This window comes from Rana temporaria, chromosome 1 (genome assembly GCF_905171775.1).
Source record: "Rana temporaria chromosome 1, aRanTem1.1, whole genome shotgun sequence".
Taxonomy (NCBI): domain Eukaryota; kingdom Metazoa; phylum Chordata; class Amphibia; order Anura; family Ranidae; genus Rana; species Rana temporaria.
Window position 1 is genome coordinate 389,768,918 of NC_053489.1, and position 18,941 is coordinate 389,787,858.

The 18,941-nt window shown below is 46.1% G+C and overlaps 1 protein-coding gene across 1 annotated transcript in view; it reads right to left on the bottom strand.

Annotated features, from left to right (window-relative positions):
* The window catches only part of LOC120912131 (MAP kinase-interacting serine/threonine-protein kinase 2-like), a 237,520-nt gene extending 218,966 nt beyond the window's left edge, over positions 1-18,554 (bottom strand). Inside the window, 1 exon segment of the mRNA XM_040322579.1 lies at positions 18,466-18,554. The gene's annotated coding sequence lies outside the window, so the exon portion shown is untranslated.
* Between the last annotated feature and the right edge of the window lie 387 nt (positions 18,555-18,941).

The window sequence follows — 18,941 nt, forward strand, 5'->3', positions numbered from 1 at the left end:
GCCACATGGGTACAATCTATTGCACCCACAGTGCGTGGAAATCTGGCTAATGCATAAAAATCACTGATTGCCTTCTGCCGCAGGTCAGCCGTGGTTGGTTTGATAAATTGTGTGCCCATTCGTCTGAGTATTGCAGGGATCACTTGGTGCACACACCTGCTCATGCTGGATTGGGACATCCCCGCCACCACTCCACCTGTGCGCTGAAATGAGCCACTTGCCAAAAAATGAAGGGTTGCCACTACCTTCACCAGTGGCTGCACTGCCTGTCCCCGATGGGTCGGGCTGCTGATGTCATCCTGCAGGATTGTTACCAACTCAAGGATGACCTCAGGGCTAAAACGAAACATGCGATACACCTCAGTATCAGTCATCTGAAAAAGGTTGTAGCGCCCTCTGTAAATCCTCTCCCGTGCCCTCCTACGAGTCGGCTCAGTCAATAGAATATCAAGAACCATAGCTGCCCCTGGCATGTTGGTGCACAGATGTGAGGTCCCGAAAATGTGGGTGCTCTGCTTGTTCAGCTCGTCTGTCTAGGTGCTGCTGAAGTTGCGCGCTCCTTCAGATGACATTTGGCCATCTTTTGCTAACTTGCCCCTGCTTTTAGCAGGAGCAAGTTTGCCCAGGGAAAAAAGCTTGCGCGCTTCCAGCGCAAGATGCGCATCACAGGCGCATGTTTCTGAATCATCGGCAGTACCTAATTTGCATATTCGCTGAGGGAATTCCATGAAGGCGCAACTTACACCCCGCGCAAAATTGCGCGAAAATTGCGCAGGAGCAGCTAGGCTGCGTGCGCGGGAAAATGGCCGCATTTCAGGCTTAACTGGTTTACAGAATCAGCAGCAAATTTGCATGGGAGCAAATCAGTACTTGCGCGGCGCAAATCACACTTGCTCCCGCGCAAGTGCTTCTTGAATCTGGGCCACTATGTCTAAGGGTCTTCCCTTATCCAGATGGCAGCTCACCACCTCATAGAAGGTTAATAGATTGGTTTGGGAAGAACGATTCTTCATGAATCCATGCTGATTACTGCTAATGATACTGTTTTCATTACTAAAATCTTGTATATAGTGTCTTATCCCCTCCAAGAGCTTGCATACTATAGATGTAAAGGCCCGTACACACGGTCAGACTTTTTGCCAACAAACTTCAAAATCTGCAAGTTTTCAAATTTGTCCGATCGTGTGTACGCTCCATCGGACCAACTTTTTCGGGTTTCATCTGACAAAAAGTTCGGTCTGCAAACGGACAAACTTTACGCCAACAAAAGTCTGATGGTGCCTAGTCCGACCGTGTGTACAGCGTGTGGACTTTTGTACAAAAGCGCATGCTGAGAAGCAAAGACCAGCCGGAAGTGTTCTGTCTAGTAAAACTAGCGTTCGTATTTGAAAGGGCACATTCGTGACGCGGCAAGTTCTGAAATCAAGAAAAGCAGCGCACATTTTCTTCTTTATAATGTGATAATACTAAAAGCTGCTTTGCTTCGACTTTACTTTGGATTAGTGTATTTTGGTTATATGAATCAAACATATTTTTATTTATTTTTTTGTGGGTCAAGTTAGCACAACCCCATTGCGCAACATGTCTGCTTGATGAACGGACGTTTAGAAACAAACAAAATTGCACAAAACTGAAAATGGCGAATTGCACACAGACGAAACCTCTACTAACTCTCAATTAGCAGAAGGAGCCCAAAGGGTGAGGCCGGAGAATTGAACTTCCTCTTTTGAAGTCTCATCAGTACGTTGAAACGTCACTACGTTCGTGTTTGTTGCCGAAAAAGTCAGAGCGTGTATGCTATGGGTGTGACCGAACAACTCCCTTTGGACAAAAATCCAAGGGAAAGTTTGTTTGATGTCCGGCCGTGTGTACGAGGCTTTAGACTAACTGGTCTGTAATTCCCAGGGATGTATCTTGGCCCTTTTTTAAAATATTGGTACTTCATTGGCTTTTCTCCAATCAGCTGGTACCATTCCAGTCAGTAGACTGTTCGTAGAAATTAGGAAAAATGGTCTGGCAATTACTTGACCGAGGTCCTTAACCTCCCTGGCGGTATCCCAGAGCGTGACTCGGGGTGGATTTTCCATGCTAGGATCGGTATCCCCGAGTCACGTTCGGGGTAGCTGTGCAGAGTGTGCAGCGGCGCGGCTTACCTGCTCGCAGCATCCACAGACAAGTTACTCACCTTGTCCCTGGATCCTGCGATGCATCCCCGCTGTGTGAGCGAGCGGGACCTCGCTCGATTCACAGTGTCCCCATGTGCCGCCGATCTCCGTTCCCTGTGACGTTACGACGCACGGGGGTGGAGAACGGCGCCAAATTCAAAAAGGTAAACAAACACCTTACATACAGTATACTGTAATCTTATAGATTACAGTACTGTATGTAAAAAATACACACCCCCCTTGTCCCTAGTGGTCTGCCCAGTGCCCTACATGTTCTTTTGTATAATAAAAACTGTTCTTTCTGCCTGAAAACTGTAGATTGTCCAAAAGTGTCCCTTTATGTCAAAAATGGTTTTAGAGCAGCTAGAAAACAGCGATAATCAATTACAATCACCTGCAGAATTGTGCGATAGCGATTTGTGGGGAAATTCGTAATAAAAAAATAAAAGTAATGACAGCGACAATTCTGCAACTGAGCAAATTTCAGTGATTTTGAGTTGATTACATTATTGAATAATTTTTATTATAATTATATTATTATTTGTTATAATTATTTATTATATTATAATTTATAATTTTGTTTTTAAAAAAAAATCATACCTGGGATGCCAACTACACTCTTGTTTGGTCAGATTTAAATTAGTTATTCCTAAGAATTGCAGGCCTACAGTATAAAACGCCAAATTTCCTTGCAAAATAATTGTACCGCTTTTAGTACGTAATTCCAGACAGAATCATACCGCCAGGGAGGTTAAGGACCCTCGGTTGCAAGCCATCTGGATCCTGGGGACTTATGTTAAGTTTTTCAAGTCCATCTTTAATTCTGTCCTCTGTGAGGCCATGAGGATAAACATTGCAGTTTTGGTTACTGAAGTCCCCCCCCCCCCCCCCTTGTGAAGATTGAGGAGAAGAATAAATTCAATACCTTTGCCATCTCTCCATCCTTGGTAACCATGGGGGTTATCCTCAAAAGAGATACTCCGACTTAACTGCTGTTCAGTCTGTGTGTAACTTTGGAAACGATCCTCAAAAGGCTTTTTCCAAAGTTACACAGAAGATCCGGCATGTGTAATTGAATTACACTGCCTAATTTTAGGATGCAGTACCGCATCCGCCGCTGGGGGCATTTCGAGTCGAAATGCCGTTGCTAGTATGCAAATTAGCACTTAAGGCGATCCACAAAGCTTTCTAGCTTCCTTTTTGCGCCGTAAGTGTTATTTTGCAAGTGTAAAATTAGGGCTCGTTTTACAAAGTGTAAAGTTAGTCACACCTTGTAAAGGCCCATTGCAGCGACGGCATTTGGTATGCTTTCCCGAGGGAGAACTCCACGTCAATTTGTAAAAAACAAAACCGGCATAGGTTCCCCCCCAGGAGCATACCAGGCCCTTAGGTCTGTTATGGGTTGTAAGGGGACCCCCCCTACGCCGAAAAATCGACGTAGGGGGTCCCCTACAATCCATACCAGACCCGTATCCAAAGCACGCTACCCGGCCAGCCAGGAAGGGAGTGGGGACGAGCGAGCGCCCCCCCCCCTCCTGAGCCGTGCCAGGCCGCATGCCCTCAACATGGGGGGGTTGGGTGCTCTGGGGCAGGGGGGCGCACTGCGGGCCCCCCCACCCCAGAGCACCCTGTCCCCATGTCGATGAGGACAGGACCTCTTCCCGACAACCCTTGCCATTGGTTGTCGGGGTATGCGGGCGGGGGCTTATCGGAATCTGGGAGTCCCCTTTAATAAGGGGGCCCCCAGATACCGGCCCCCCACCCTAAGTGAATGGATATGGGGTACATCGTACCCCTATCCATTCACCTGGAGGCAAAAAGTAAAAGTTAATAAACACACAACACAAGGCTTTTTAAAATAATTTATTATTCAGCTCCGGATGCCCCCCCTGTCTTCGTTATTAGCTCAATTACCAGGGGGGGCTTCTTCTTCCGCTCTCCGGGGGTCTTCTCCGCTCTCCGGGGGGGGTTTCTTCTTCCGCTCTCCGGGGGGGGCTTCTCCGGACTCCGGGGGTCTTCTTCCATCTTCTCCCCTCTTCCGCTCTTGACTCGGCGAACCCCGGTTCTTCTGCAGCTCTCCGGTGCCTTCTTCTTCAGCGCTGGCTGCCTGCTATGTTTGTGTGTTAGCTCGATTTCAAACAGGCAGCCGGCGCGGTCTTCTGTGGCGTCAGGGTCTTCTGGTCTTCTCTTCCTTTCTTCCGATGTTGCCTCGTCGCCTGTTGTCGCTGTAATGATGGAAGCGCGCCTTGCATCACATTTATATAGGCATCACCGTCCCATCATGCTCCGGCAGGTACCCACGTGGTGGGTGCACGTGGGTAGGCACCCACCACGTGGGTACCTACCGGAGCATGATGGGACGGTGATGCCTATATAAATGTGATGCAAGGCGCGCTTCCATCATTACAGCGACAACAGGCGACGAGGCAACATCGGAAGAACAGAAGACCAGAAGACCCTGGCGTCACAGAAGACCGCGCCGGCTGCCTGTTTGAAATCGAGCTAACACACAAACATAGCAGGCAGCCAGCGCTGAAGAAGAAGGCACCGGAGAGCTGCAGAAGAACCGGGGTTCGCCGAGTCAAGAGCGGAAGAGGGGAGAAGATGGAAGAAGACCCCCGGAGTCCGGAGAAGCCCCCCCCCGGAGAGCGGAAGAAGAAACCCCCCCCCGGAGAGCGGAGAAGACCCCCGGAGAGCGGAAGAAGAAGCCCCCCCTGGTAATTGAGCTAATAACGAAGACAGGGGGGGCATCCGGAGCTGAATAATAAATTATTTTAAAAAGCCTTGTGTTGTGTGTTTATTAACTTTTACTTTTTGCCTCCAGGTGAATGGATAGGGGTACGATGTACCCCATATCCATTCACTTAGGGTGGGGGGCCGGTATCTGGGGGCCCCCTTATTAAAGGGGACTCCCAGATTCCGATAAGCCTCAGCCCGCAGACCCCGACAACCAATGGCAAGGGTTGTCGGGAAGAGGTCCTGTCCTCATCAACATGGGGACAGGGTGCTCTGGGGTGGGGGGGCCCGCAGTGCGCCCCCCTGCCCCAGAGCACCCAACCCCCCCATGTTGAGGGCACGCGGCCTGGCACGGCTCAGGAGGGGGGGGGGGCGCTCGCTCGTCCCCACTCCCTTCCTGGCCGGCCGGGTAGCGTGCTTTGGATACGGGTCTGGTATGGATTGTAGGGGGACCCCCTACGTCAATTTTTCGGCGTGGGGGGGGTCTCCTTACAACCCATGCCAGACCTAAGGGCCTGGTATGCTCCTGGGGGGGGGAACCCATGCCGTTTTTTTCTTTGAAAATGGGCATGGAGTTCTCCCTCAGGAATGCATGCCGCTGTCATTTTTTTTATCCCCGACGCAACTTTAAGCCGTCGCGATCCTCAAAACTCGGCGTAACATAACTTCGCGCATGCGCAGTACGGCCGGCGCGCATGCGCAGTACGGCCGGCGCGGGAGCGCGCCTCATTTAAATGGGACTCGCCCCATTTGAATAGGAACGCCTTGCGCCGGCGGAATTTTAGTTACACAGCCTGAAATTTCTAGATAAGTGCTTTGTGGATCAGGCACTTAGGTAGAAACTTTAAGGCAGTGTAACTTAAATTGGATTTTTTAAGTTACGTCAGGTTTTTGTGGATCTGGCCCCAAGTTCCCTTCCGACCTCCCTTTCTTACAATTTACGCATTTAAAGATTTTTTTTTTTTTTTAACTCTCCTTCACTATGTGCATTTTGTGTTCAATCTTAGCTGCCCTGATTGCATCCTTACATTTCTTGTTGCATTCTTTGTAAAGTTGGAATGCTGATGCAGATCCCTCAGCCTTGTATTTTTTGAAGGCTTTCTCCTTTGCCTTTATATAATTACGTTGGAGTTAAGCCACCCAGGACTGATTAGCTCTTTTATAAAAAAAATTCTATTGGGGTGCACTGGCTAATGCCCTTATTTAATATGTACTTAACCCCCGGACCATATTGCTGGTCAAAGACCAGAGCACTTTTTGCGATTCGACATTGCGTCGATTTAACTGACAATTGCGCGGTCGTACGACGTGGCTCCCAAACAAAATTGGCATCCTTTTTTTCTAAACAAATGGAGCTTTCTTTTGGTGGTATTTGATCACCTGCGGTTTTTTGTTTTTGCGCTATAAACAAGAATAGAGCGAAAATTTAGAAAAAATATCTATTTTTTACTTTTTACCATAATAAATATCCCCCAAAAATATATAAACATTTTTTTTCCTCAGTTTAGGCTGATACGTATTCTTCTACATATTGTTCGTAAAAAAAAAAATCGCAATAAACGTTTATTGATTGGTTTGCGCAAAAGTTATAGCGTTTACAAAATAGGGGGTAGTTTTATGGCATTTTTTTTTTTTTTACTAGTAATGGCGGCGATCAGCGATTATTTTATTTTTTTCGGTACTGCGACATTATGGCGGACACTTTTGACACATTTTGGGACCATTGGTATTTTTATAGCGATCAGTGCTATAAAAAATGCATTGGATTACTATAAAAATGCCACTGGCAGGGAAGGGGTTAAGTATGTTACCTGGGTGTGTTCTAACTGTAGGGGGGGGGTGGCCTCACTAGGGGAAATGACTGATCGCTGTTCATACATTGTATGAACAGACAGTCAGGAATTTCTCCCCCTGACAGGATCGGGAGCTGTGTGTTTACACACACAGCTCCCGGTCCCCGCTCTGTAACGAGCAATCGCGGGTGCCTGTCGGCGATCGCGCCCGCCGGGCACCCGCACGGGAGTCACGGACGAGCGGGGGGCGCGCGCCCCTAGTGGCCGCAGAGAGAGCTGACGTTATTGTACGGGCTCTCGCAGGGGAGCCAACCTGCCGCCGTAGAACTGCGGCGGCAGGTCGGGAAGTAGTTAAGGACCCGCTCGTGTGTGTGTGTGTGTGTGTGTGTGTGTGTGTGTATATACGTCCTGTATTTAAAGATGGATATCTTGGTAACAGCAGCAGCTGCTGACACAACCGAGATATCCATCTTTTCAGTGAGCGGTCCTGTAAACGATAACGGTGGTCTCTGCGGTGGATCCGCCACGAGATCACCGTTATCGGCAGTGGAAGAGGGCCCTCCCGCGCCCTCCGCCGCTTACCGGAGCCGTCCGCAGCGATCGGTCCTTCCTCCTGTTCGACAGGGATATGAGTGAGCGCAAGATGGCCCCCACCCGTCCCCATAGCAGGGCAGAAGCGACGTCAAAATATCACTTCCGCCCATGCTTCTTAAAGCAATATTTTCTTGTCATTTTTTTCAAATGACACTTTTTTTTTTTGCATATAAGTCTAAATATGAGATCTGAGGTCTGTTTGACCCCAGATCTCATATTTAAGAGGACCTGTCATGCTTTGTTCTATTACAAGGGATGTTTACATTCCTTGTAATAGGCATAAAAGTGATCCATTTATTTTTTACACTGGAAAAAATAAATAAAACAAAAAACATTTAACCACTCTTTAAGTGCCCAGCCGTGGGGCGCGCACCTACAACCCGGTCCAAAGCTCCGTTACCGCGGACCCGATCGCCGCTGGAGTCCCTCGATCAGCCCCCGGAGCTGAAGAACGGAGAGAGCTGTGTGAAGAACGGAGAGAGCTTCCCCATTCTTCACTGTGGCGCCGTCATTGATCGTGTGTTCCCTTTTATAGGGAAACACAATCAATGACGTCACACCTACAGCCACACCCCCCTACAGTTAGAAACACAAATGAGGTCACACTTAACCCCTTCAGCGCCCCCTTGTGGTTAACTTCCAAACTGCAATTGTAATTTTCACAGTAAACCATGCATTTTCAATGAATTTTGTGCTGTGAAAATGACAATGGTCCCAAAAATGTGTCAAAATTGTCCGAAGTGTCCGCCATAATGTCGCAGTCACGAAAAAAATCGATGATCGCCGCCATTAGTAGTAAAATGTTTTTTTATAAAAATGCAATAAGACTATCCCCTATTTCGTAAACGCTATAAAATTTGCGCAAACCAATCGATATACGCTTTTTTTTTTACCACAAATAGGTAGAAGAATCGGCCTAAACTGAGAATATATATATATATATATATATATATATATATATATATATATATGTATATATATATATATATATATATATATATGTATATATATATATAAAACATTTTTTTTTTTTGGGGGGGGGATATTTATTATAGCAAAACGTAAAAAATATTGCATTTTTTCTTTCAAAATTGTCGCTCTATTTTTGTTTATAGTGCAAAAAACAAAAACCGCAGAGGTGATCAAATACCACCAAAAGAAAGCTCTATTTGTGGGAAAAAAAAGGACGCCAAATTTGTTTGGGAGCCACGTCGCACAATTGTCACTTAAATCGACGCAGTGCCGAATCGCAAAAACTGGCCAGGTCCTTTAGCTACCTAAAGGTCCGGGTCTTAACTGGTTAAAGCGCCCCGTCCCGACGAGCTCACGCACCTTCATTTTAAGTTCCAGGGGGGGGGAAAAAATATATTTAAATAAAGAACTGTGAAGCAAAATAAGGGTCAGTGCCAATGAATGCAGTCTAATCAGTGCCCATCTGCAGCCCCACCGTTGTCATGCCTTACCATTGCCAGGGAATGCAGCCCCACCATTGCCAGGGAATGCAGACTCACCATTGCCATCAGTGCAGCCTCATTGATGCCCATCTGCAACCTCGGATGGGACAGGGAGGGGGCGGGACGAGCACCTACAGATTACATACAGCAGAATCTCTTTTCACAGCGGCCTCTTTAATACAAAGTCCCGCCTTCTGTGATGGACAGAACTGTTGTCCAATTGCAGCGCAGGAGACAGGACCTCCTATTACAGAGGCTGCCATACAAATAAAAAATCTACATGTATGTTCGTCACTCATCCTGTCTCCTCCCTGTCCCCTCCAAGGCAGCCAGCGTGTATATCTTTTGTGGCCCCCAGAAATAGACGTAAGAGTGCTGCCAGCATTGCTGCAGAGATTGAAGGGGTGGGGGGTCAGCCTGTCAGTGCTCAGACCATACACTGCATCATATTGGTCTGCATGGCTGTCGTCCCAGAAGGAAGCCTGTTCTAAAGATGATGCACAAGAAAGCCTGCACAGTTTGCTGAAGACTGAGCCCTGGTTCACGCTGGGCTGCGGGAGTGAAGCCGTGCGAGTTCAGCTGAACTCACACGGCTTCACTCCCGCTGGCAGTCCCAATTTCGGCCGTGATTTAAGAGACATCTGTGCAGGTTTCTGTGGCATCGCACCGATTAGGACGGTGTCATTGCCGACAATTGCCGCCGATTTGAGATGCGATTTCACATGCAAATCGAAGCAAATCGTACCCAGTGTGAACCTGGGCTAACAGACTAAGGACATGGATTACTGGAACCACTTCTGTCCTGTTGTCTGAGACCAAGATAAACTTATTTGGTTCAGATGGTGTCAAGCTTGTGTGGCTGCAACCAGGTGAGGAGTACAAAGACAAGTGTGTCTTGCCTATAGTCAAGCATTGTGGTGGGAGTGTCATGGTTTGGGGCTGCATGAGTTCTGCTGGCACTGGGGAGCTAAAGTTCATTGAAGCCATGAATGCCAACATGTACTGTGACATACTGAAAGGGGTTGTAAAGCTTCGTGTTTTTTCACATTAATGCATCTTGCAGACTTCCTGGCGGGCTCTGCACGTGGACTGTATGAACACGCCGGAGCTCATCCCTAATGTGCATGCAGGCCTCTGAGCCTAGTATGTGACATCACTCCACCCAGAAGTGAAGCCCAGCAACACCAGAAAGGCTCAATACACACTGAGCACTTAAGCCCAGTGCAAGAGACTCTCTCATAGAGATGCCTTTTACGTGCACCAGACTGAAATCTACTGTGGCTGGTTGGTGGATCGAGCTGTAAGAATGTTTAGAATGACATGCACCCAGGCACAAATGCCAAGAACATAAACAGCCTGCAATTTGGCCATTTGTCCTTGGGTGTATACTGCCCTAAACATTAGTACCGCTTAGTGCACCATCCAGCTGCGGCAGCTTTCCACCTCTTTTTTTTTTTATAGAATTTTACAGGCTGCTGGTAGCATTGCTGGACAGTGCACCTGTGCTTTCCCTTCAAACCTAAGCACAGGAGTCTCAGGCACTGTAGTTAAATGCCCAGATGTGATGGACATGCCCAGAATGTCCATGGAAAAGCTTCTTCCCTGTGCAGTACATTCGTTATCTACAGACTGCTGTCCCTCCCAAATCCACTATACACGTGCATCTCATAAAATTAGAATATTATTAAAAAGTTCATTTGTTTCAGTAATTGAAATTCAATCATTGAAACTCGTATAGGTGCGTTGCACAGAGTGATATAGTTTAAGCAGGGCTCGACAAAGTCCGGGCGCCAGGTCGCAATTGCGACAAATTGTGAACTGTTGCCCCTGGCTTTGCAGCCTACAAGGCCGCAAAGCCGCGGCCTCAATTACCGTCCGCCGTGGCCCTGTGTCTCTGTGCGCTCCGCGCGATCGCGGCAGGCCCGCGACAGCCTGTAATTGAGGCCGTGGCTTTGCGACCTTGTGAAGTCCCAAGCTTCCTTCTGTGACCTGGCGTCATCTGGTGGTGGACGTTGGCATTACAAGTAAAACAGCAGTTCTAATGTGTAATTTTTTTGTTTTCACTGCCCTCTCCTTCCCTCTAATTCGAACCCCCAAACATTATATATAGTTTTTATTCTAACACCCTAGAGAATAAAATGGCGATCGTTGCAATACTTTCTGTCACGCCGTATTTGCGCAGTGGTCTTACAATTGCACTTTTTTTAAACTACCGTTTACATATGCGGGTGCTACTCGCGTATGTGTCCGCTTCTGCGCGCGAGCTCGTCGGAACGGGGTGCGTTTTCTGGCTCCTAACTTTTTTAGCTGGCTCCTAGATACCAAGCAAATTTGTCAAACCCTGGTTTAAGCATTCTTTTCATTTTGAGGATTATAGCTTACAGCTAGTGAAAATTTCAGTATCTCAGAAAATTTGAATCAGGGTGGATAAAAACTGTTAAAAAAAAAAAATCTAACTCCAAAAGCATTTTATTAAAACGAATGAAAAAAATAAAGATAGTTTTCTCTTTAAGATGCATTAATAATTTAGTTTAATTCAGTATGAAATGGAGCTTAGTTATGCATCATGAGGCTGTGGAGCTGATAATCTGCAGTTTATTGGAGTTTGTGCGTTTATAGGCTTTTTTTTTATTTTTAACTCCACGCTATGTTCGCCTATGTGTCCATGCACATATGTAAGTTTTTCAGCTTTAACTACTTAAGACCCGGACCTTACCCCTTTTTGCGATTCGGCACTGCTTCGCTTTAACTGACAATTGCGCAGTTGTGCGACGTGGCTCCCAAACAAAATTGGCATTTTTTTCACAAATCGAGCTTTCTTTTGGTGGCTTTTGATCACCTATGCGGTTTTTATTTTTTGCGCTATAAACAAAAATAGAGCGACTTGTTGCTATAATATCCCCATTAAATAATAAAAAAAACTTTTTTCTCAGTTTAGGCCGATACGTATTCTTCTACCAATTTTAGATTTTTTTTTTCTCTTTCGTGACTGCGACATTATGGCGGACACATTGTTGGGACCATTGTCATAGCAAAAAGTGCTATAAAAATGCATTGATTACTGTGAAAATGACAATTGCAGTTTAGGAGTTAACCACTAGGGGGCGCTGTAGGGGTAAGTGTGACCTCATATGTGTTTCTAACTGTAGGGGGGTGGTGCTGGACGTGTGACATCATTGATTGTCTGTTCCCTTATATAGGGAAAGACGATCAATGACACTGCCACTGTGTAGAACGGGGAAGGTGTGTTTACACACCTCTCCCCGTTCTTCAGCTCCTGTGACCGATCGCGGGACACCTGAGGCGATCGGGTCCGCGGGTCACGGAGCTTCGGACTGGGTCGCGTGCGACCCATGGCTGGGCTTTTTAAAGGCGACGTGCCTGTGCCAAGCCGTGTCATTCTGCCGACGTATATCGGCGTTAGGCGGTCCTTAAGTGGTTAATGAGCAGTGGAGTTTATGGGCCTTTTTCCCTCCACGCCCGAAAATCGCGCTTAAAGTGCCATTTGACACGATAAACTGCTAATAAATGCAGTTTGCCAGCGTTTTCGGTTTTTTGATCCATAAAAAGCTAATAAAACGCCATTGCAAAAACATTAAAAAAACGTTGAAAGACTCCCTGAAAAGCTACCAGCGTTTTTACAACATTATTTTAGCGTCCAGTGTGCATTGAGTCTTTTGGTAAACAAATTTAATGACTCCAAGCTCTGCTAGTGGAGAGAACATGCACTGGCAATGTTATGGTTTTAATTAAATAAAACAACTTGAGTAGTTGTCCAACTATGTGTGATCAGCCTATTAAACTAAATTAGTTTCGGATATCACAATTTAATTAACCCGACAGCTTATTATTCTAAATAGGGGAGTCTCCAGCTCTCATATGCGAACTGTTGCATGGTCATTGTGAGTACCCCTATATTTAGGGTTTGTTTTTTCTCCATCTTCAATCCCTACTTGGGATATATGTTTACCTCTGATCCCTGTTGCATGGTAGTGACCCGAAAACGTACATGCTCTATTTCAGATATTGACATTGCTGCTCCTGATGAGTGAAATTAAAACACTTCACGAAACGCGTAGAGCCTCTGTACACGCAATGTTTACATCGACTGTGCCACCCACTTGATTTATATATACAGTCTTTGATGACCACAAGTTTTAATGAATTTTTGCAATGGGAAGTTCTCAGGATATGCAGGGTGGATCCCTTTTCACTGTCATGTATTATCATATTAGGGCTGTTACTGATCAAAATTTTTCTGTTCGATTAATCGACTAATTTCGATTAATTATAACGCACATACAGATCCAACTACTTTTAGCTGATCTCCTTGCAGGCCGATTCCCAGTGCAGCTACCAACCACTGGAAAAATGGATAGCAGGATACAAAAAACACACAAAGGCAGCGCTCGATGGGAATAGCATTAAAACTTTTATAGTCTTCAAGTAGGTAACCAAATAAATATTGCACTGGAGATAAAATCGATGTAGCTACATAAACTGTAAAAATGGTGCGAGTAATACCAACGGTAGCAAAAGCAGTCATAAAAACATGTAGCTAAGTATGATACTGGTATAACAATGTGTACAACGATATCACTGCTGAATCCAGATGAGGAGAGGTTAACATCAGTCTGTCGGCATATAAATGTCCCATGAAGGGAACGATCACAACTCCCAGTGGATGGCTGTAGAATCCCAGGTTGATAGAGGGAAGTGATAGAGGGAAGTGTAACAGCCCTTGCGTGTGGCAGATAGTAAGGTCCCGCCGGCATGCAGAAATGAAGGCAGAGCAAAGGAGCCCTTCAGATGGACACGGCAAGCCCCACCGGTGTCCGTGACGTTACTGGATCTCCAACGGAACTCCCTGAAGGCCCAGAAGCCGGCGAAAAGGTGAGTACCAATCAAAATAATTTTAATCGATCAAAAAGATTTTGATCGATCAAAAAAATTTAAGATTAATCGATTAATTAAAAGTTAATTTGCACAGCCCTAATATATATATAATGAATTTTACCGTGACATTATTTATTGAACTGTATGAACTTGTATGGTATGCAATAAATGTACCTTGTCTTGACCCTTCACTGATAACTGCTTGCTTCATTTAAAGTCCCGCTCCCCCCTTTTCTATTCTAAATAGGAAATCTTAAATTTCATTTGCAAATATTAACTACATTACTTAAATACAGAGCACTTTCACCCCCTTCCTGCCCAGGCAAATTTTCAGATTTCAAGCAAAGCAAATTAATTTTTTATAATTTTCTTAACAAAAATAGAGCTTTCTTTTAGTAGTATTTAATCACTGCTGGGTTTATATTTTTTACCACAAAAAAAGGAAGAGAAGGGGGGGGGGGGGAGAGGAGAAACAGAAATTTTTAAAATAAAAATATGTTTTTCTTAGGCCTCATTCACACGAGGCAGACTCCGTTGCTACGGAGTCCGCTTGCTCCCGCCAGCTCAGCGGAAGATCAGTCCGCAGATCTCCGCTGAGCCGACGGATGACAAGCTCCTCTCTGCTCACTGAGCGGGGAGGGGCTTGTAGGGCACCGCTGCCTCCTATGGAGCGATCTGATGAAAATGGGCAGCATGTCCGTTTTCATCAGATCTTACCCGATCCGATATGGACGAATGGGGACGTGCCCCATACGTCTGTTTTTAGCGGGTCGGATGTCAGCGGACATGTCTCCGCTGACATCCGACGCTCCATAGGGATGCATGGAGCGGCCGTTCAGGTCTGCCGTCAAAACTGACAGGCGGACCCGAACGGTCCATCCGTGTGAATGAGGCCTTAGTTTCTGTCAGTAGATTTTGTAAATAAGTATTCCCCTTTACTGATGTGCGCTAAGAAGGCTGCATTGATGAGCACGGATAGGCTTCACTGATGAAGCGGCACCAATATGTCACACTGATGAGCACTGGTGGGGAGCACTGACTGGCATCACTAATGGGCACTGATTGGTGGCACTGCTGGGGCGTTACTATAATCAGGGCACTGATGATCAGTGCCCCGATTACCTGCCCTCCAAGGAGATACCGCTGATCGGCACTCCTCACCACACACCGTCAGTGTGAGGCGAGGAAAGTCGATTAACGGCACTTCCACATTTAAATGTGACCTGCTGTGACTGGTTAAAGCGGTAGTAAACCCGCTGTGTGTTTTTTTTTTTTTTTTTTACTTGAAAAGCAAAAGCCATAATGAGCTAGTATGCACCGCATACTAGCTCATTATGAAATACTTGCCTCGGAACGAGGTGAGAGGAACTTACCTGGTCCACGCCGAGGGAGATGTCATCTTTCCTCGGCGTGTCTTCCGGGTATTGGCGCTCCAGCGCTGTGATTGGCTGGAGCGGCGATGTCGTCACTCCCGTGCATGCGCGGTAAGGTCGGGCCAGGCTGGGCCTTTAGCCCAGGATCTACGCTGCACATGCGCCGCTGCAGTCAGCGGCGCATTGGGTTTAGGAGATTTTCTTTATACCTACAGGTAAGCCTTATTACAGGCTTACCTGTAGGTTAAAGTGGTAGTACAGAGTATACTACCACTTTAAAGAGCCACGTCATTGGCTCTTTACAGAGATCAGGACCGTGCAGTGTCCTAGGAATACGGTGCAGCCGCGATCGCCACACTGCGTGCCCCCCAGACGTCCTCCCAAAATGAGAGCTGCATTGGACGGTGGGCAGGCGGCAAGTGATTAAAGATTCCAGCTACCAGCAAAAATGAATCCTGTCATTTCAGATCCATCATGGCAGCATCTGTTAGCAGGCAACTACTTACCTGCTGCCGCCACATTTCTCACCTTGTTGCATCACCAGCTGTCCCAATGAAGTGAATGGAACTGTCAGTGAATCAACAGTGGGTCAGAGGAGCTGCTGTGGGACTGAGAGGACAGTGAATATATTACCGATAAAGAAAAGGATTTTTAGCCTAGGTTCACACTGCTGCGAATTCAAAATCGCGGTAAAATGCGCGATTTTACGGCTGCGATTTTGGCCGCAATTTAATGTAAATCGCGGCCCGAAATCGCAAAAAGTAGTACAGGAACTACTTTTTGAAATCGCAGATGCGGCGTCGCACTGATTAGGACAGTGCCATTGCCGACAATTGCCGCCGATTTGAGATGCGATTTGACATGTCAAATCGCATCTCAAATGGTTCCAAATCGTACCCAGTGTGAACCAGGGCTTAATATAGAAATTTTGGCTTACTGAAAAGCATGTCCCTGTACAGTATAGTATGCACACAATATTTGGTCAGGTCTCCTTTTGCATGAATTACTTCATCAATCTGGCGTGGCATGGAGGTGATCAGCATGTGGCACCCCTGAGTTGTTATGGAAGCCCAGGTTGCTTTGATAGCTTGCCTTTATCTCGTCTGCATTGTTCGGTCTTGTGTCTCATCTTCCTCCTGTACTCTGGTGCATATGGAAGACTTGTGTGTGTGTGTGAGAGAGAATTTTTTCCCTTTTCTTTTCCGAGAATGTACAATTTGGCGTCCGTTTCCACTCAGCGAAGCACGGGAGGCGGTAGGTAGTCTGCCCTCGGCAGAATTACCAGCTCGTGTGCAAGGGACAGTGTATGTGGCAGGACCCCCGTGTCAAAGCACCACTCCTCTAGTAACGTGAGAGGCTGACCCGTCGCGGGGGGGGGGGGCGTCATGGTTCCAAGAAAATGGCACAGCTGCTCAGCCCTTAGAAAATCTAAGCAGTAGGTTCCCCCCGTGTCCATTAGCTGCGCCGTCGTCTTCCATCTTCCCGCCTCGCTGAAATGGGATGCCTGGTAAAGGCCCAATGCCTTCAGGGCCTTGAATTTCCCATCTCGTATTCCCGGTTCGAAAAGTGGGTTACCCAGCACCGGGCGTAGTTCAAGAGCTCAAATTTGTCCTCGTCAGAATCCTCACGCACACCGCAATGGTGTTTCCTATGAGCAGGTGTCGCCTGATGTCCCCTCGCATAGCGGTGTGACACCAGGGGGCTCAGTATTGGTACTTTTGGCAGTGTGGGCAGGTGCCAAGTCCTGCTGGGAAATTAAATCAGAATCTCTATAAAGCTGGTCAGCAGAGGAAGCATGAAGTGCTCTAGAATTTCCTGGTAGACGACTGTGCTGACTTTGGACTTGATAAAACACAGTGGACCAACACCAGCAGATGAAATGGTACTCCAAACCATCACTGACTGTGGAAACTTTACACTGGACCTCATGCAACTTGGATTCTGTGCCTCTCCACTTTTCCTCCAGACTATTGGACCTTGATTCTAAATAAAATGCAAAATGTTCCACAGTATGCCACTATCAAAGCAACCTGGGCTTCCATAACCCCCTCAGCAGTGCCACAGGCTGATTGCCTCCATGCCACATTGATGAAAAAGGAGCCCTGACCAAGTATGGAGTGCATACTTTTTCAGTAAGCCAACATGTCTGTATTAAAAATCCTATTTTTTTTTTTCCATTGGTCTTATGTAATCTAAATATTCTGAGATACTGAATCAGTTTTCACTAACTGCAAGCCATAATCATAAAAAATTAAAAGAACGAAACATATCACTGGGTGCAACGCATCTATATAAAATATGAGTTTCACTTTTCGATGATATTCTAATTTTATGAGATGCACCTGTATTACCTACTCTCATACCTTCTGCAAGCCTCTCCTGCACATACTGCCCGCTGCGCACCTCCACACTGACTGTTGTCATAAATTCTTGCACTCCTGTATTGCACTCCTGTACATACATAAAACACTTCTTTATGATTGTCTAGAATTTCCCCAACCTTCCCAGTTCTGGAACAGGCACACCTTATTAGTCTTTATAAACACACTGCAACCTCTGCAAACACCCCCTGCCCAACCAATCCTGGATGAGAAGGAGGGATCCAACTGATTCCTGATAACACGGCTCTGGACATGAACACACTCAGCTAAAACGTTAAGATTAAAATGAAAAGATCTTTTCCCCACCATCCCACATCAGATAAATGGATTTACCAGGCATCTGAAATTTCATAAGGCCCAGTTAAAACTAACACGCTAGAACGTGTGTACACACATAGTCCTGATAAAAAAAAAAAATTGTTTACATATCTGTGCTGTTTTGCAGTGCGATTTGGAATATATGTCCTGTCCAATTTTTCAATTCTACGGCGTGGTAAGGTGTGTGAAATTGTAATAGCGCGTTGAGAAACTGCAAATTGCAGCTAGATTGCCAACGCATAGAGGTAAATAAGCCCCAACTCAGAATGAAACAAGAATTGTTTAAGGCTTTGTAATTCAGAATTATTTTTTACCACCTGATAGGTTATAACCTTTCTTAGAACAGAGCTGTCAACAGGGTAGGCTTGAATTGTTATATAAAAAATACACACAGAAACAACAACCTAACGAAATTAAACTGGAGTTGCACAAATAGATTATTTTGATGCTTATTTACTTCCCCTACGCATTGTTTTCAATAATACAATTCTATTTTGCTTCATCTCTCCTCCTCCCTTGAATCAACTTACGTCATCCGTCCTACAGAAATGGCATACAGTAAACTCTTCTGCTATAGTGTTACGTACGATTCCAGAATGTGAAGGCACTGTCACTCGGTGCTATCCGTTACCAAACATTAGCTTCTATATCAAACAACAACGTCTATGAATGCCTACTTCTCCAGTATATGCATACATATTGTACAGGCTCGCTACCGCGTGCTCGCTTTCTCCGCCATAAACTCAGACACTTACATGTTTCCAGGGCCCCGCAGTGAAGTGGCACAGCTCTCAGTTTTACATTGCTATTTACATGAGACGGCTGACTGCCTGTATTTTCATAAAGGGGTGTGTCCGAAGCAAGGCTCGGCCCTGATAGGACGCTGTACTCACATGACATGGCCTGCTTCCTCTATACGTGCCAGTCTGTTCGCTGTAGGCCGCCTACAGTCTAGTTTGAACCAGTTTGACATGCGCAGCTTTCTGGATTCCTGAACGGGAAATCCTGTACTTCTGGAAGTCAGAAGAATAAAAACATTGCCAATATAGTAGTGCAACAAATAAAGCAAGCACCAAAATAATTATCATTTGTCCATTTGACTATTTTGTAGCTGAAACCATATCTAAACCCAAACGTTTTATTATATTGCAGCTCACCAATCATTAGACGTGGTAGCTGCATTAATACAGCTGTTACTCTTCACCACCACAGGAGCGAGCTCTTTCTGTGA